The sequence below is a fragment of the Emys orbicularis genome, chromosome 1 (assembly GCF_028017835.1).
Source record: "Emys orbicularis isolate rEmyOrb1 chromosome 1, rEmyOrb1.hap1, whole genome shotgun sequence".
Lineage (NCBI taxonomy): Eukaryota > Metazoa > Chordata > Testudines > Emydidae > Emys > Emys orbicularis.
The window spans coordinates 270,290,999-270,311,513 of NC_088683.1; positions in this window are offsets into that span (position 1 = coordinate 270,290,999).

Genomic DNA, 20,515 nt, shown 5'->3' on the forward strand with positions numbered 1-20,515 from the left:
GTGTTACGATCGCATCATCTGTGCTTCCAATGCTAATGACTCTTCTTATGCTTATTGTTGTTAACCTCGTGTAGCCAGAAATATACACCTGACATTTGATGTATTGTTACAAGCCAACTCAATTTAATTTTGTAATTTAGGACAAAATAATTTAGTGCTTCAGCTCTGCCTTTCAACAAAATGCAACTTCAAAATTTGGATGAAATTACTTGCAATCCTGCATTTATTAAATTCCAGCAAGATTAATTATACTATATAATATTAGAGCCAAATGCTCTTTGGAAAAAGTATCTGTGGATACCAGATACAGCAATTGTTGTGGGAAGCTCCTTTGTCCCAACCATAATTTACCCTTCTCAAGTTAAAATATGAACTTGGTTTAATAAACCCTATTATAAGTTACAGCTGGGTGAACTATTGTGATTGAATCTGAGCTGGATCACCAGTTTGTACTAGGAGAACAAACTTTTTCATAGAACATGTTTGAAAGCCTGTCAAGGGTTTGTCTATAGCCATCACAAGTGACATGCATGGCTCTGAAGTAGACTTGATAGACAAAGGGTGAAAGAAGCAAAAAGAAGTAAAGTGGCTTGCCCAAAGTCACACAACAGGTCAAAAACAGAGCCAGGAGGAGAATCCATGTTTCCTAGCTTCCCGTCTAGTGCCTATCCACTGCAACAGGGTGCCTCCACACCAAAGTGAAATATCTCAAGTTGATTCCCTTTAGTACTATTAAAGCCTCAAATTATGTACAAACTCACTTCTAGAGATAAAGGGTGGTTCCTCTGAACCCTTCTCGTGGGCTTGAAAAGTTAAGGCCAATTTCTTCAAAATTAGGTACTTACATTTATTTCATATTTAGGCATCAAAATACAAAATCAGTGATAGCTGTGGGTGCTCAGCACCTTTGAAGAAAGTCAGGCCTTCTTGGGCAGAATTCAACCCTGAACTTCCCCCAGGCAGTGCCATCCAGCACTAAGCTGTGTCTATCTGGCACAACTAATTCACACAGTACAAAAATTTTTTCACACGCCAAAACCCTCCAAAACAATTATTACTTTGGAAGGAAGCACCCTGTGTCTGGTGTGCCTTTCCTATTCCTATGTTCCTGATCCAGATTCCTCTGCTGGAGAAGGCAGCCATTAGAGCAGGAAATGCTCTGCTTCATGCTCTGTCTGCTGCTTAGTCACCTCAAGATACAACATGACCTGAGAAGAGAGACTGGGACCAGGATGGTGGTTGACATGCCTGTTTTCCCACCTTCCCCTGGTTCCTAGTTTTGGGCTCCTAGCAGTAGGCAGAAGACCAGTAACAATCAGCCACAAAGCATACTTTTAACTGCTGTTCTCTTGCAGCACTCCAGCTATTGGATATAGCAGGGCATTGTGTCCTCTTCTAATGTAGGGCCCAGATCCCAAATTAATCCTCTCTTATGGGGAGGAAAAAGAAGAACTGAGAGGAAATTTGCCTCTGTCACCAACCCGTGAATTTCACAAATGTAAATCAATAGCTGTTACATTAATGGGAATATCTCATACCCAGATGCTAGGGTCAGAGATTACAAAAGACTGATATCGGGGGGGTTATCCATATTGTTGTCCATACTATTCAGACCTTTTCATTTCTTGTTCCATAAGAACAGTAAACAGCAACAAAAATAAAAGAACTACTGTCTAGTTTCACTTGAGAATGATTTAATGTCAAACAATGATTACGGAGAAGTTGGAAGTGACTCACTCTGCACTCCTGGGGAGTTTGCACTTACGTTCAGCATAATAACTTTTCCCTGACATCAAGATCTTTCAGGCTTGAGCACTATATTAAATAATCGTAAAGAAGATGTTAGGAAAATAATACAGTGTGTGGTTTTTAAGTGTAAATTGGATTATGCCAAGCTGCTTTAAATAAAATTGTAGTCATGCTGCATTTCTATTACAAAATGAGTGGAGAAAGCCATGTGATGCTGTTGGTGTATAGCACACAGCATGAAAACAAATGATGGCACTCAGGCCTTTTTAGCTCCTTTGAATAAACTCAATTCCTTTGAAAAAGTAAAATTACTTTAACTGGATTCAGTTTTACTGTAAAAATATATAATATATTTTTAGATTATAAATGTATTCAACACAGAGGCCCCTGGAGAAAGTCTGGCAACGATATTCACTTCCTCCACTTTAAGTTCATTCTCTTGTCTCTCAACTCTGACCTCTTTCTTTCTAAAGGGCTTTAATTCTCCTCCCTTATCAACTGTTGCTGTCAGTCCCCATCAGCTCTGCTCTATCAGTTCCCTTCTTATGCCGCTGCTTCCTAGACGGTCCCTCCACCTTCTCCTCCTTGCCCTCTGCCCAGGAGCTTATTCAGAAACAAAAGTGATAGCGAGTTCCTTTTTCTCCATTTCCTCTCCCGCCCTTCATTCTTGTTTGACTATGGAGGCCTTTGTGAGACTATTTAATTTGTCCTCTTTCCACACATCTGTCCTGTCTCCTGCCTTTCCTAGCTCCCTTACAAGGTATCCCTCTTTTTTCCTCATTTTTTTTTTATTGTATTAAAAATAAATAAATAAATAAAAATATGAGGAAAAAAGAGGCACCATTTGATGGCCTCCCTCATTCCCTTTGCCTTCAAGCATGGCCCTTTCCTCTGATCTTGCGCAGGGGAGTATCTCAGTCTAGTTACTATCATTCTTGCCATCCAGAGAGGTAAAGTTTGAGATTACTGTCTTATAATCTTCTCTCCACGCTTCTCTCTCCCAATAAATCTAATATAGGGTTAAAAATCCTTCTCATGTTATGTTTTGTTCCTACTGCTAAGGCTAACCAATACTTTATTTTAAGAAGATTTTGGGTCCCTGTATTCACCATTGGTCATAAGCACCTGAAGGGAAGAACAATAGGTACTATACCCAGCTGCACCTGCTGCACAGGCACCATTGATACAGAGGGTGCTCTAACCAGAGCCAGTCTAAGAGTTGGAGACCCACAGAATTCTACTCCAGTTGAGTGAACCCCTTCAGATTCTCCACAAGATTCCCCTTCTGGCCAGGCACTACATAGAAGTTGTCTTTCAGTCTGGTGCCTCCCACTGACAGTCACTCTGTTGCTGCAGTGGTCTCTCTTCCCATAACTCAGCCCTCCAGTCAGGTTACAATTTAGTTCACCCTCCCTCTAGCAGTGCAAATCTTACCCTTCTTTCAGGATGCACCACCAGAACCTGCTCTACCCCAGTGGCTGTTTTATTACTCCCCAGCTGCTTGTCAGGCTGGGATCCTAGGGATTATTCTACCCCCGTCTTCCTCCTCACCTCTTCTCTATTCCCAGAGAGTGACTGCAGACTCTCTCTCTCCCCTGGCAGTCCAGTCTGCTCTCAATTTCCTAGCTTCATAATCACCCAGCCCCTACTCAGCTGGGTTTTATCATCAGGTCAGCCTGGCTTTCTCTGTCACAGGTGCTGTCAGGTATGTTCTTTAGTCTCTTAGGCCCGCATTAACCCATTCAGAGCCTCTGTGGGGTATACACAACATCACACAGATGTAAAGGCATGACGTCTCGCTCATCTAGAGGTGCACTCAGGTGCAGCCAGCCCTGCAACCAGGACATGTCTGTCAAGAATTTGTAAGCTAGAACAAATGGTGTCAGCAATTTAACTGTATGAATCTCTACTTCTAGGAGTTCATGGGAGTATTAGCTGCTAAAATCATGCTAGCTTTAAAGAGTGTGCATGTGGGGGGGAGGGGCGGGGGAGGAGAGCGAGGCAGTGAATTATAATAACCTATGTTACAGTTAGCGTGACTCTTGCTAACACATAGATGTGATCTTATTTGTGTTTTTTTTACAGCCTTTTGCTACTGAACATCAGCTTCATAAAACTTCAATAGGTTCACAAAACTTAATGTGCCCCTCAGCTGTAATTCTTCTCAGAAAATCAGAGACCATTAGAGTCCTATTCAGTTACTAACATCATAGCATGTCCTGTTTATATTTTCAAGGACAGCTAAAACAGACCAGTGAAACTGAGGACAAAAAGTAAAAAAAACTGAAGTCCAATATTTTCTCCATTTAGCTACAACAACATCCCAAAAAAGTCCTGACTGGAAAGAAATTGCTACGTCAGCAGCAGCACAAGACACGGACTTTACTGGGAGAAAGAACCACAACAGGGATCAAATATTGGGTTTAAATTTTATGAAACTGTCTTAATAAATTGACATATTTAATGATCAATAAACAAAAATAATTAGCAATTTAATAAGCTAGGTGACAAACCACACATACAAGGTTCAACAGTTCTTGACTTCAGAGAAACATTGACAGAACAGTACAAAAGCTTTTTGAAAAAAAATAAAAAAAGCACTGGGCTCCAACTAGTCATTAGAAATAAAAATGCTCACTGCCTAAGACCAGCATCTCTGGCTACCTAACAGCACCATCAACCAACAGCTGTAACTTCCGACACTTTCACCCAAGACCATTCACCAGCAACCAGGACCAACTTGTCTGCACTGAATGGGGAATAGGAAATAAGAGTGTGAGTGACTGCCTTCCTGCTTGGGGTGGTCAAGGAAAAGGCATGCCTACTGTGCCCTTTTCTTATAGCACAGTTTCCTACCCTGTCTCCCCCATGGATTGGGGAAACAAAACAGAGAGGTTGAAGGGAGTGGCCTCTTCACCTTCTAGCTCCCAACCCGGACAATGGGAACTAGAAACAAGCCCATTCCACAGCCAGTAGCTCATTATGCAAGTCCAGAACTAGGAATGAGTTGGGCCATGGGATGCAGTGAGAGTTAGGGTGTGTTTTGGGGGGCTGGAGGCAGGTGTACTTGAAACACCCTGCACCTGAGTCCATTTATGTGAGAAAAGGGTTGGTTGTGGGATGTGAAAGCCCTTTCTGTACAGAACCCAGGGCATTCCCATCAGCCTAGGATTTGAAAAGCAATTAAGTGGAATGAAAGGTGACCACAGTGGACAGGGGTTATTGTTGGATAACATTTTCTTCTGCTCAATATAAGTTGTGGCCAACATGTAAAGCAAAAGTAAGTATATGACATCTTTGTTCACCAACCCTTCAATGGAGCCAATGAACTATTTAATGGTCAATTTTTTAAGTGACATTAAAATTGGCTTGATATGGCTGACATCATTGGCTTATTATTCAGACTCAAAATGGGGTTCAAACTAATCCATCAAGTTTTTGTGAGCTGGCAGCACAGCTATTAAACACACTCACATGTACTCATCAGTTGGCACATTAATGCTGACTAGTTCTTCTAAAAAAAGCATTGCAACGGGATTGCATGTAACAACTGAACCCCACTGACCCCAGTGAATGTAAAATATTGCTGGGTTTTTAGCAATACCCGGGGGGATGCAGAAAAGCATTCAGAGGAAAGCTGCTATGGCAAACTCCTCTTATGAAGACTCTAGGAGAACAGGACACAAGATAAATGATTAGCCAAGATGGTCAGGGATGCAACCCCATGCTTTGGGTGTCCCTAAGCTTCTGACTGCCAGAAGCAGGGAGTGAATGACAGGGGCTGGATCACTTTATGATTGCTTTGTTCCGTTCATTCCCTCTGAAGCACCTGACATTGGCCAACTGTCAGGAGACAGGACTGGGCTAGATGGACCATTGGTCTGACCCAGTATGGCCAGTCTTGTGTTCTTAAGTAAAACTGTCCCTGTAATTCATGAATGAATTCTGCTTTCATAGCTGTTTGATGTGCTCATTTCATACATTTACCTCCCTCTAATTGCTAGGAGGCAGGGTTTCTCTCATTGGCACTATTATCCTCAGTCACTCCTCCTTTCCTCCACTGGTTGCACACCCTCACTCTTCCTCACTCACTTTGAATAAAGCTATCCTTCAGGGATACCTAACACAAACAATGGTTTGTAACAGCTAGTGAAGTGCAAAAGTAAAGCTCAGTGATTAACATCACAGAACCTAGCATCTAGAACTGTTGCCTTCCCCACCATTTTTGCCTTGGGGACGTGGTCATGTTTGAATGGGAGAAGTAGCATGGACCGTTGTTCAGCATCTCAAGAAGTTATTGATTTCTCACTGCTGAAATAAGCACATTTGTGGTACCACCAATCAGCACATCTTTCAGGACATCAAGTGGAGCCCCCTTTCCCTGCCCATAAATGAAGCTAGTCCGCAGTTTAAAATCTGCCCTGATGCTGGCTGGCATCATTCTGTTGACCAATTAGAGAGCAAAAATAGCTGGTGACCCATCGAGTACAGTTAAGCAGAATTATCTACTGGTAGAATCATTGGTTACTGTGTGTGACACTCTGTACCTCAACGTAGCACCCTGGAACCCCCATATTCATATTCATTCACTGTCATATAAATTATGATACGTTTTGTACAAAGTATACCTTGTGAGGTGTCATTTTAAAAGTCTTGATTTGATGAACATGAATATTCAGTTGGGTTGTATGTTCTATCATTATATGTGAAATTATGCAGTATTGCTGTGTGTGTTACTGAAATACGTTGTGAGGTTGGGAACACCCACAACCAGCCTTTCAGTTACAACAAAGGAGTAGCCATCAATAGGCAGACATTCCTTAATGACTCATCAACACACAATCCTCTATCCCAGAGACTTCTTGGAGAAGGTACGTACATCATGGGGGTGGACTAACACATATCACAGCAAGGATCTTTCTAACAGCTGGAAGAAAGTATAAAAGAGGAAGAGCTATTTTCCCTATTCCAGCATGATGCAAATGTTGTAGGAGCCACTATGGTGGTCATATGTCATCTCAGGATCCCACAATGTAGGACAGGTCTCTGTGGGCCAGGTCCACAGTCTGAGGTTGATTTGCACTAGTGGAGCAGTGCAAAGTGGCTAGGTTGTGGCTGAGCCCTTCATCAGGCCTATATAATTGGCGACAAAAAGCTGAGAGTATAGACTGATGGGTCATGATGTTTATGAACTGTCTCTCTGAGATGAAAATGTGTCTACATATTTATGCAGGGGAATTTTTTCAAAAGCACCTAAGTGACTTAAAAGCCTAAGTTCCATTTTCTGATACCAATGTGTGCTAACTGTTGGTAAATGCTGACTTTTTAATGTTGACTACTGTATAGAAAGGCTCCCAGTGACTTCAGTGAGAACTGGTTTGGAGACGAGAGAATGGACTTTCTCACATACTATGCAATTACAATCTGAGCAATAGTCGACAATCTTCCTTTTTTCCTTTGTGCAGTTTTTCACTTTGTAGATGCCCTTGCAGGCTTTTATCTATTCTAGGAGTCCCACAGGACTAGAACATTCATGCTAATTCTGTAGAATGTCTGGATAGTAGTTTCAGGGGACTGTTTGAGAAGCACTTTCAGCCTCTGGCTAAAATGTGAAGTACAAATATACAAGAGGAGGGGAATTAGACTAAGAACAAGGATAAAAAGAATGATCTGAGAGAGAGAAAACAAAGAAGCATCACTTGGATCTCTGCAGCCTTGGCCTATTACATTTTATCCTATATATGGAAATGAAACTCCAACTTAGATATCCACATCAGCTGGAAAACGGGAAGGAGCGGAAGAGGTCTGGATGCTGGTAGCTACAAATAAGCTTTTTTTGGTGAAAGAAATGAAAGCACAAGTAGGACCTCACAACACAATTATTACTTGAATCATAGTTCTTCTTTCTAAGGGTTACATAAAGCCAGGAGACAGATGTCCTCTCTATCTGTATCTTGATTTTAGTAAGGCTTTGATCCAGATCCACAGGACACTTTCATAAGCAAACTAGGGAAATGTGTTCTAGATGATAGTGGGTCATGGTCAAACTGGGAGGGCATATTTGGTAAGGTGAGGGGTCCTGCAGGTAGCTGTCCTGGGTCTGGGTCTGGTACTATTCAAAGTTTTCATTAATGACTTGGATAATGGAGCGGAGAGTATGCTTATACAATCTGCATATGACACCAAGCTGGGGGGGATTGCAAGCACTTTGGAGGACAGGTTTAGAATTCAAAATGATCTTAATAAATTGGAGAATTGGTCTGAAATCAACAAGATGAAATTAAATAAAAACAAGTGCAAAGTACTTCACTTAGGAAAGAAAAATCAAATACACAAATACAAAGCAGGGAATAACTGGCGAGGTGGCAGTACTGCTGAAAAGGATGAGGAGACCACAAAATTGAATATGAGCCAACAATATGATGCAGTTGCAAAAAAGGCTAATATCCTTCTGGGGTGTATTAACAGGAATGTTGTATGTAAGATATGGGAAGTAACTGTCCCGCTCTAGTAGGCACTGGTGAGGTCTCAGCTGGAGTACTGTGTTCAGTTCTGGGCACCAAACTTTAGGAAAGATGTGGACAAATAGGAAAGAGACCAGAGGAGGGCAACAAAACTGATTAAAGGTTTAGAAAACCTGAGCTATGAAGAAAGGTTAAAAAAAATGTGGGCATGTTTAGTCTTGAGAAAATAAGGCTTGAGGAGGGACTTGATAACAGTCTTGAAATACATTAAGGACTGTTATAAAGAGGACAGTGATCAATTGTGCTTCATGTCCACTGAAGGTAGAACAAAAAAATAATGGGCTTAATCTGCAGCAAGGTAGATTTAGGTTAGATATTGGGAAAAACTTCCTAACTACAAGGATAATTAAGCACTGGAATAGACTCCCAAAGGAAGTTGTGCAATCCCCAGTCACTGGACATTTGTAAGAACAGGTTAGAGTTAGACAAACACTTGTCAGGGATGGTCTAGGTATACTTGGTCCTGCCTCAGCACAGAGTGGATAGAGTAGATGACATCTTGAAGTTCCTTCCTGCCCTACATTTCTATGATGCTATCTTTCCAGGTTTTTTTGAAGTATCTGAACATAGTATCTATATTTGAATGGATCCCTTTAAGTTACTGTAGGATATGTTGCATTTTGTCCCATGTATTCCTATTGAATGTTATTTCCTATAATAAAGGCATTTGTGTATTTATCATTCATAAGAATTTCATTTTCTTCTGTGTGTATTTGTCAATTTCCACTGGATATGTATGAATTATAGTGTTGTCCTTTTTTGATCCATGCTGCTAATCAAAGTTCTGGGCCCTGTGGTTGTTCCAGCTGGAAGTAAAAATTGATGGACTCTGGTATTTTCTTTGATGCAAACTTGTTTATTGAGAAGGAATATACAAAATCCTTTTTCTCTGACTGCAGAAAGAATCAAGAACAAAAAGAGTAGTTTCTTAGTGTACAGTCCCCAAACCTCTTTAGCTAACAGACCCAATAGCTCTCGCTCTCTCTTTTTCCAGGATCACACTGTGCTTACAGGGTCCTGCTTGGCTTTCTTGCCTCTCCCTCTTTTTCTGTTCTTGTCTGTTCTCAGTTTCTATGTGAGCTCTCTTCCCCCCGCCCCCACTCCCCTACCCAAATTAATACTTAGCCGAAAGCGCCTGCAGAGGTTCACACACATCTTTTGTCTTTGGTGGGGGTTTGTGCTTACAGTTATGTTAATGACAGGTTTGAACTCAACCTTTAAATCTCAATGGGTTTTTAACTCAACCCAAAAAATTAACTTAGAACAGTTCATAAGAATATTAAAATATGGAGCTTATATAAGTACTAATATATGGAGAGTACTGTAGACAAAGAAATGGCGTAGAAATAATTGGTGCTTCTTTTTTCTGTGAGTGGATTATTCATAGCAAACCCCATCACAAATCTTGAAAATGTGGATAAACAAACAACAAACAAACAAAAAGTCTGTTATTACCTTTCTTGGTAGGGGATTGTAACGATGCTGCTATTGGTGGGACACTTCTGAGAGTATCAATTCAGGACAAATTGCTTTTTTGCACAGACAAACAGCTATTTCCCACCAGGTTAGAGTCCCCCTCCCCCTGGTCATAGCATAATGGGTTAAATACAGAAAACTGCTCAGAGTAATATAGCATACCGACATTGTTATAAGCAGGACTTTCAAGATGATACAGTTTCTGCTGTTCTTCCATTGTTTTTTTGACTTGGACCCTAAGTCTAGCAACCCTCTCCTCAGCAGCCAGCAGCTCCATACGCCCTCTACAAGCCCTTTTCACTCTCTCATTAGCTTCTCTTTCTAATTCAGCATTTCTTTCCTTAGCTTCTTTCTCTCTTTCAGCAGCTTTTCTTTCCAATTCAGCCATTCTTTCCTTGGCTTCTTTTTCTAATTCAGCATTTTTTTGCTTTTCCAGCAATCGAATGTCTGCTATTTTCTGTTCATGTTCAAGTTGCAGTTTATTGCTGCCTTTTGCATTCTAATTGCTTCTGCAGCTTCTGTAGTATCAGGTAAGGGCTGTGCTCCTGCCTTCTGATCACTGGCCATTAACAGATCTTTCAGTTTTTGATTTGCAGCTTTCTTTTTAAAGCTTATCCCCTTTTCTGAACACAAATCTTCCAGGGTTTTTTTGTCAAGGCCCTCATATGCTCTTTGCTCACCCATTGCAACTGCTCTTTAATCAACCAAACTCTCAATACCAAAATTCAAATTTGGATAGCGTGGGGTTCTGATCCAAAGCTTAATTGACCTGGTTCTGTGGATCCTAGCATGACTACGCCACTGTAACAATGCTGCCTTTGGTGGGACACTTCTGAGAGTATCAATTCAGGACAAATTACTTAGAGCAGGGCAGTTATAGCCCAAGGCTGGGGTTTCTCCACTTCTAAGGCACACCAAACCAGCCAGACAGAGAGGACTTTGGTTTTATCCCACTGGCTAACCATAAGTGATACAAGCAATTCCCTTAGACACTCCAGTTTCCCAGTATCACCACCAGTGCCATTCGTTGTGGGGACGAATGGTTATGAAAACCAATGCCCTAGTAAAAGAAAAAAGGTTCTCCCTATCCCAAAGGACCAAGCCCCAGACCCAGGTCAATATACAAATCAGATCTTACCCACAAATCACGCTGTTGCCAATCCTTTAGAATCTAAGGCCTGGTCTACACTAGGAGTTTATGTCGAATTTAGCGCCGTTACATCGAATTAACTCTGCACCCGTCCACACCACGAAGCTATTTAGTTCGACATAGAGGTCTCTTAAATTCGACTTCTGTACTCCTCCCCAACGAGGGGAGTAGCGCTAAATTCGACATGGCCATGTCGAATTAGGCTAGGTGTGGATGAAAATCGACGGTAATAGCTCCGGGAGCTATCCCACAGTGCACCACTCTGTTGACGCTCTGGACAGCAGTCCGAGCTCGGATGCTCTGACCAGCCACACAGGAAAAGCCCCGGGAAAATTTGAATTCCTTTTCCTGTCTGGGCAGTTTGAATCTCATTTCCTCTTTGGACATCGTGGCGAGCTCAGCAGCACTGGCAACGATGCAGAGCTCTCCAGCAGAGATGGCCGTGCAATCTCAGAATAGAAAGAGGGCCCCAGCATGGACTGATCGGGAAGTCTTGGATCTCATCGCTGTGTGGGGCGATGAGTCCGTGCTTTCCGAGCTGCGCTCCAAAAGACGGAATGCAAAGATCTATGAGAAGATCTCTAAAGCCATGGCAGAGAGAGGATACAGCCGGGATGCAACGCAGTGCCGCGTGAAAATCAAGGAGCTGAGACAAGGCTACCAGAAGACCAAAGAGGCAAACGGACGCTCCGGATCCCAGCCCCAGACATCCCGTTTCTACGAGGCACTGCACTCCATCCTAGGTGCGGCCGCCACCACTACCCCACCACTGACCGTGGACTCTGAGGATGGGATATTGTCGACGGCCGCTTCCTCGGACATGTTAGCGGACGGGGAAGATGAGGAAGAAGATGAGGAGGACGAGGCAGTCGACAGCGCTTACAACGCTGATTTCCCCGACAGCCAGGATCTCTTCATCACCCTTACAGAGATCCCCTACCAACCGTCCCCAGCCGTTAACCCGGACACAGAATCAGGGGAAGGATCACTCAGTAAGTGTTTAAAACACCTAAACATTTATTTTTAACAGAACAGGAATATTAACAATATTTACAATGGGTTTTGCATGATTACTTTGCCCTAGGCGCTTAACGGTTCAGTCCCTGGCAGTGCAACTATTGAAAAAAATCTAACAATGTCCGGTTTAGCATGACTGTTCTGCCCAAGCGGCTCTACTGTTTAGTCCCTGCCAGTGCAGCTACAGTAAAATCCGGTCTATATGTCCGGGGATAGAGCAGAAATCCTCCATGGACATCTCCACGAAGCTCTCCTGGAGGTAATTGGAAAGCCTTTGCATCAGGTTCCTGGGGAGAGTGGCCTTATTGGGTCCTCCGTAGTAGCAAACATTTCCGCGCCAGGAGACAAGCAAGTACTCCGGGATCATTGCCCTGCAGAGCATGGCGGCATACGGCCCTGGTCTTTGCAGGCTTTCCCGAAGCATCCTTTCTTTTTCCGTCTCTGAAATCCTCATCAGAGTGATGTCGCTCATGGTGACCTGCTTTGAATTAGGTAGGGGAATGTTAGTATTGGGACTGCTTGCCTGTTCCTTTACAGAACTGTAACCGGCGGTTTACAGCCACGCGGTGGAGGCGGGAGGGGGGCAGCATACAGGGATCTTTCCCTGGGACAGCCGCGAGGGGGTGGGACAGGGGCAGAGTTCATGCTTGCCGGATTGCTGGCAGCAGGGACTGGCATTGCTTTCAATGTGAAAGGAGGCCAGTGCTACTATTAAAGTTTTAAGCAGCCACAAGTCTACGGCTTACCATGTCGGCCTGCTACACAAATTCCGGTGTCCTGTCCCGCTTCTCTGATCTGCACTGCAAGACCCCAGGCACTGAATGCGAAGGCCGAAAATTCGACCTTGTCCTGAGTGCGCATGTGATAGGTGCTGTGCATGGTCTTGTTCACAGAGAAAGACTATGTTCTTTGTTCACAACTAAATTTATCTTTCTGAGGAATTCACTCCCTTTTTCCCATTCCCACAGCTGCGACTGTCTCCCGACCTAGCCTGGCATCACACTCCCAGAGGCTAGCGCAGATTAGGCGTAGGAAGAAGAGGACACGGGAGGACATGTTCATGGAACTTATGGGCTGCTCCCGAGCCCAGGCAGCCCAGCAGACCCAGTGGAGGGAGAACTTGTCCCAAATGCACCAATCACACATGGAACGGGAGGAGAGGTGGCGGCAGGAAGACCAGCAGGCGACTCAAACGCTGCTTGGACTAATGAGGGAGCAAACAGACACGCTCCGGCGCCTTGTGGATGTTCTGCAGGACCGGAGGCAGGAGGACAGAGCCCCGCTGCAGTCTATCTGTAACCGCCCTCCCCCGCCACCAAGTCCCATACCCCCCTCACCCAAAGTCCAAAGAAGGAGGGGCGGCAGAGTCCGTGAAAACTCTCACTCCACCCCTGCAGACTGCTCTAGTACTAGAAGGCTCTCATTCCCCAAAATTTGACAAGTCCTTTCCTTCCCGCCTCACCCAAGCCCCCGTCCAAGTTTCACCCCCCAGTTTCATGTGTAGTTGCTAATAAAAAATACGTTTCTGTTAATTACTGTTTCCATCATGTTCTTTTAGAGGAGAGTCTGTCTGAAGGGGGGGAAGGGGGTTGGTAATTGGACAGGACAGTCACCTTTACCAGGGTACAGAGGCGGGGGCAGGTTCAGCAGCAGGGCACACACACAGTGCAGTCACTAGTTACCCTGGTCAGTCTGGGAGGTGGTTTTCATGTTCTGTGGTGGGGGGGTGGGGGTTGCTCTGTGACTTTGTGGCGGGGGAGGGCAGTTAGAGATCTTATGCAGCGGTCCTTATCCTGGATCACACAGCCACGCAGCAGGGGATCTGTAACCGTCCTCCCCCTGCCACAAAGTCACATAGCCCCCCCACACACAGAGTCCCGAACAGGAGGGGTGGCAGGCTCCGTTGAAACAACCAGTCCACCACTGCGGAGCCTGTCATTCCTGGAGTTTAGAAGCGTCATTTGCATCACTACACTACACCCGCTCCCCACCACAGTCTGCGTCCCAGGTTCAACACTTTCCCGCGAAAACAGTAATAAAGAAAACGGTGTTCATTAACAAAATTCAAGTGATTTTATTTTTAAACGTGTGTTGGAAGGGGGGGAACGGGGTATGTAACTGGAGAGGATACTGAACATTTAGTGGGTAAAGAAACGGGGGCAGGTTCAGCTTCTCTGTACACAAACTTAAAAGTCACAGGTTACCCTGCTCACTCAGGAACCTAGCTTTCAAAGCCTCCCGGATGCACAGCGCGTCCCGCTGGGCTCTTCTAATCGCCCGGCTGTCTGGCTGGGCGTAATCAGCAGCCAGGCTATTTGCCTCAACCTCCCACCCCGCCATAAAGGTCTCCCCCTTGCTCTCACAGAGATTGTGGAGCACACAGCAAGCTGCAATAACAATGCATGTTAGTTTGAACGTTCCCAGGAAAGCTCAGATGTGGATTGTTGTCTCCCAAAGTTCATTGTCAGTTAAGTGTTTCTTGATTGGGCATTTACTGAGAATAGTCCTGTCTCAAGAGGCTGACCAAATGCTTCACTGAGGCTAGTTAGAATCAAAACACATTGAGATACAAGTACATAGCCAATATTCATAACTTCAACTGCAAAATGGTACACACATAAAGATAGCATAATCATAACCAGCAAATCATAACCTTTCCATAGACACCCCACACGACAACCTTTGTACAATATTTGTTGCAAATATATAACAGTGGTTGCAACAATGATCTATACGGTCACAGTTTATGTCAATAATGTCACAGGGATTAATTACTAAGTAATAGCAAAAGCACATAAAGATTTTCAAAATTACTAATAGGCCTAAAGGACAATAAATTGTAGGATAGGTATCTGAACAATAGTGAACATTATCTAAAGATGTTCAGATATACATTAATACAGTATTTTTTGTAAATTTCATCAGCATGATTTATGAGTTTTATAAAATACCTTGTACCAGCAGAAAGGATAGAATGAAATAGGGTTCACAAGAAATTGAACTGCTATTCTTAAAAAAAAAAAAAAATCAAATAAACTTTTCAATATTGCCAACACAGACTAATCCAGGAGCTAAATGGGCCTTCCAAATCACCGGGTCTAAATGGGTATGGAGTGACGTGCAAGTTAATGCACTGAGGAAATCCCCACCAACACAAGAAGGTGGGTTGATGCCAAATCCAAGGAAAAGGGCATCTCTGTCATGGTGAAGTTGTGAGCCCTGAGTACAACTGGGAGACTAATCTGATCCCTACACAGCATCCAAAATTGTGTCTTTGAAAGCAACAGCCTGCAGCACAGAACAGAAACTGGATACCCGTTAAGAATAATTTCCTCTGCGAATGAAAGAATTTCTGAATATTGGGATTCAAATCCACAGGCTCTGATGAAAAGGCACAGGTAATTGATACTAAGATTGAGGGATTTGAACTTGTTGCAGGAAGTAAATTAAAGCAGACTAAGCTTTTAAAAATAAATAGGATGGCAAGGAAAATAAACTTCAATGAAGGAATATGGAAATATTGGGGATCCCTGAAGGTGTGGAAACTGGGTGGCCAGATGTTTGTTTTGCTGCTTCCTGGATGAAGTAAGTGATCAATCCAGAGAATTTTCCAGACTCTTTAAGGTTAGAATCATCGTAGCCACTACCTACGAAGAAACAAAATAGCAGTAACTCTGTCAGAATTGGTATAATTGTTTGTGAATCTCTGAAAGTGCAAAGTTAAAGTCTTAGGCACTAACTATAAGGACAAGGCATTGTTTGGTCAGTCTGACATCCTGTTCTTCAAAGACCAAAAAAGACAAAAACATTTGCTAATGCATGGCTTCAAATGGGACTTTATGTTGCTTTTTTTCCTGCACAAATGAGTATAAGTTATGGTGCACAGACATTTTTAACTCTTCAGATGAAATAGACTGAGTAATCATGGCATTGTACTGAATATACTAGGCTGTTTCTCCTCTAAATGAATGGAGCTATTTGGGGATGAACACGTAAGCAACTGTAAGGAATGGCATCAGAGGCCTGGGCCAGAGGGGGAGAAAGTATTTGCAACAAACAAATGTATCTAGAAGGAACACAAGGAAAGACCTAGGAGCATTAAAATCATGAGCTTTCAAGTGATGGTGTGTGGAGGGGGCAGAAATGAAAACAAAAAGAGAGGATAGTATGGTACACAGACTACACTGAGGAATCAGACGACAACAACAAGAATATTGGGGGGAGGGATAGCTCAATAGTTTGAGCATTAGCCTGCTAAACCCAGAGTTGTGAGTTCAATCCTTGAGGGGGCCATTTAGGAATATGGGGCAAAAATCTGTCTGGGGATTGGTTCTGCTTTGAGCAGGGGGTTGGACTAGATGACCTCCTGAGGTCCCTTCCAACCCTGATATTCTATGATCTATGGCTTTTGTGGGAGTACCTAACTGAAAAGAGGGTGACTAGATCCTGGTAACAACAAAAGGATGGGGAATTGGAAGAAAATAAAAATTAATGGAGTTGCCTAAGTGAGCCAGAACCATAGAGGTGCAGAGACCCCAACAACATAAAGAGTGAGCCTGGGAATAGTGTGTGTATGGGAGAGGCTATAGAGAAATGCTGTTGATGGGGGTTGTGGTTAATATTGCTGTGCTGGTTGTGAGAAGATCTAGATCAATTCACATTGATCTAGATCTAGCCAAGAACTGCGAGCAGAGGTAACGTCTTTTTGAGGCTTCCAGTTTCAATGAGTCATATGCAGATATGATGGGTGGGTGTATTCTGTGCTTTAACATTTGAGAAAGTAGAAGACAGACTGAACAGCCATAATTTTTGCATGGAGAAGTTATTGTCAAACCCAGATATAAAGACATTGCAAATAGAGAGACCCTTTATTCCACTGGGTTTTAAGTTCAAGTTATTCTGTTCCCCTCTCAAACATAAAGCAACAAGTAGATATTTTCAAATTGGATGGTTCCCCTCAATTCAAATAGCAGCCCATCTGACTGAAATGAAGCCCTAACTATAGTAGTATAAATAAGAACAAGTGTTTTCATCCGGTTCTCGGACCTGCATTCTGGCAATACTTGTCTTTAGCTAAACCTCTAAGGAACTAAAGGGTCAGTTCCGGAGGCACGCTACCTTTCTGTGCATGTTGATTTACTAATCATGAATTCCCTTAAAATAATGGTGTTGTAGCTGTGTTGGTCCCAGGATATGATAGAGACAAGGTGGGTGAGGTAATATCTTTTATTGGACCAACTTCTGTTGGTGAAAGAGGCAAGCTTTCAAGCTCTGCAGAGCTCTTCCTTCAGACCTGTTTCTTTCAGCAGCCAAAGTTGGTCCAATTAAAGACATTACCTCACCCACCTTTGTCTCTTTAAGATAGTAGATGTTAGAGCTGGTCAGAACATTTTAAACTTAATTATTTTCCCTTGGGAAATGCCATTTCATCAAAATCAAAACATTTGCGAAGGTGTCTCTGTTTCAACAACTTTTTCCAATGGAAACATATCTGAGGACCAGGGTGGATTCTCTGGATTATGAGAGAGAAAGTCTAAAGTCTGACTTTTTTCATTTAAAAAAAGGGACATTTTAACAAAATTTCATTTCAGAAAAACTTTTGAAACATTTGGCTTTCATTCTGATGGGAAACAAAACAAATTTTGACATCTCAAAAGTCTGTGAAACAGAATTGTCAATCTCTGGCCAGGTGTAGCAGATCTCCAAGCAATATCTTAAATACTTTATTATTGAAAACATGGTAAGAAGAATTCATGTGGCACTTCAGATTTTTTTACTACTCACATTTGAATTTGTAATATATTCTAATTTATTGATCTGTTTCTTGCCTGGCACAGGAATACATTTTGGGAGATAGACACATCTAGAGATTTTAAATGTGTCTATCTCTGAATGTCTGTTTTAAACTTTTAAAGTATTTCACATGCAGAGTAATCCAGTGATGAGAGACAAAGCTTTAGTAGTGCTTTTCTGAGATCCGACATGGATTACTGTAATACACATACTATGCTTTCAGTGCCTAAGTTTAGTTTCTTACTGTCTTTATTACAACTTATTCTCTGCTTTCAGAACTTTTTCCTGCAAAACCTTTATTGTATCTCTCTCCCCCTCCTCCAGACTCAGACTCACCTCTGTTCTTTCTTTCTTAGACCTTCTTCTCTCCTAAAGAAACACAACCTACTGTTAGTGAAACAGTCCATTCAAAGATTTATTTGTAAGAAATTTCACATTCAGAAAACTCAAGGGGGTGTGAAATTTCCCAAACTGATTTCAACTGAGCCATCTTGTACAGAACTAGGCATCTGGAAGAGGAGATTAAACAAGATTGGCTATCAAACAGGATAGACATAGGCCCAGATACTGAAAGGTATTTAGGCATTGCTGTGCTCAGTGTTGCAATGCCTAACTGATTTAGGAACATACATCTCATTTTGCAAATCTCATTGACAATAGATGTGATTTAGGCTTCTAAGTACCTAAATCCCTTTTGAAAGTGAGATTCAGGCTCCTAAATCAGTTTGTGTGTTGCAACACACAATGAACACAGCAATGTCCAAATACCTTTACAAATCTAAGCCATAGTGCAAATTTATAATATTGCACATGCAGTGATCACCATTAAAAGTCAGTGTTTGCAAAGTCACAACACAGTCTAAGATAACCAGTCTTCTATTATATAGCTGGCAAATGTTGCTTTTTAAATAGCTTCTTTTGGTCCCTCTACAATTTTATTTAACGTTCATTAGCCTGGCATGAGAAAAAGAAAGAATGCTGAGCACCAAATAAGATACCAGCTAATTGGGTAGACAGATATTGTCAAAGGCAGCAGAATGCAGGCAGGGAATTTGAGACATTTAATAGCTATATTGACACTCCTCTTACATATGAAGAAAGAGCCCTTTTCAAGGACAAAGAAAACCAAATAGTACAAGCTGGTTTAATGGTGTAAAGTGTAATGCTTAATAACTGGCAAGCAGCCCAAACCTGCTGTACTTGTCGAAATAGGCATGCACTCAGGACCGGATTAATGAAGAGGCCAGTGAGGACATAGCCAGAGGGTCCTAGCCTCTCTTGGTATTAAATATCATAATGCTCCATCAAAAATGGAACACGGAAGAAGTTCTAAGCTTTCACCAACACTTAATGGTATAAAAACAAAAGACATTGGCTCTCTTCATTGAATTTTCTTCTCATACAGATCACCTCACAAAACATACATGTTTATTTAAAACATTTAATTTAATGTTTTAACTGATAACTTTTACATTAAAAAAAATGCACCAGACCAAGTTAATAATTTTTGATTGGACATTATATTATGATTAGAGACCTCTAGGTCTATATTCCTAGGCTCTATATTACCTCTACAGGAAAGTCTGTGCAATCAATAGGCTTATGAAAGGGAAGGGGTGGGGGGGTATTTTGTTTTAGGGGGAAAAGCATTTGTTTTCTATTTTTTAGTTGTCAATGTCTTGAAAGGGTCTTGGAAAATTTAATAGCAAGGTGCAGGGCTTCTTGACATCAGTTTGCTTAGTACTTTTTAGAGATAAAGGAGAGTAAAGTTCCTGCAGGGAGAGGGTGACCTCTCCATTTCTTCCTCCTCAAGCTTGTGGGAGTGTTTCCCTTTAATTTTTAGCTTCTCTCTTTCTGTGAGAACCCTTTCATATGTGTGTGTGTGTGTGTGAGAGAGAGAGAGAGAAGAGGAGCTAATGTTTAGCCAGTATATTCTTTTAGGGGCAAGGACCATGACTTTGCGTTGTAAAACAGTTTAGGTACTATAGCCAAAATGTTCAACCTCAGTGCCTAAATTAACCCTCTAAATCCACACTTAGGTTTCTGAATAAAGAAAATCTAATTTTCAAAAATACTTAGCATCTGCTGTCCCATATAACTCACTGGGAGTTGCAGGTGCTCAGTATCTTTGAAAATAAGGCTATTTTTATTTAGGTGAGGGTGTGACTTTAGGGTTACGTATGAAAAAATTGACCATAGAACATATATTCTCAAATCTCCATAGTTGGTATAAACAACATTGCAGATGTCAAGTGAGTCAGCAATGTAATTTGTTTCATTTTTTATTTTTGTTTTTAACATAGAGGCCTAACCAATAACTATAGTGGGAAAATAAAGTAACGTATAATGGGGACGCTACAGCTATTATAATTGGTGGCCATATTATTCCACTAGAGAGCAAAAAGAGTTCAAAAGAAAATGCTTCAGAATGTTTATTTTCCTGCACAGCCCTATTTTTTAGCCAGTAATGACTGCTCTTTGCTACTTGATAGCACAGGCAGGCAGTACTATGGCAACCAGGCTGCAGAAAGGGGGAGGGGAAATGTTGCTTAGCAACATGAAGCTTGAGACAGGCAAATACTGGTTTAAAGCATAGCTTTAAAATTAAAAAAAAAAAAAACCCACAAAGCACAGCTGAAAAAAAAAAAAAGAGTCAGTTTCTTAGATCAGAAAAAGACAAAGATAAAATATAGATCCACTGAAGCAAGAGGTAGAATGAGATGTAGAAGAGGAAATAAGTGAGAAATAAAGGAAAAAGAAAATGAGATGATAGCTTGGAAAAAAGTTTTAAAAATATTACGTATCA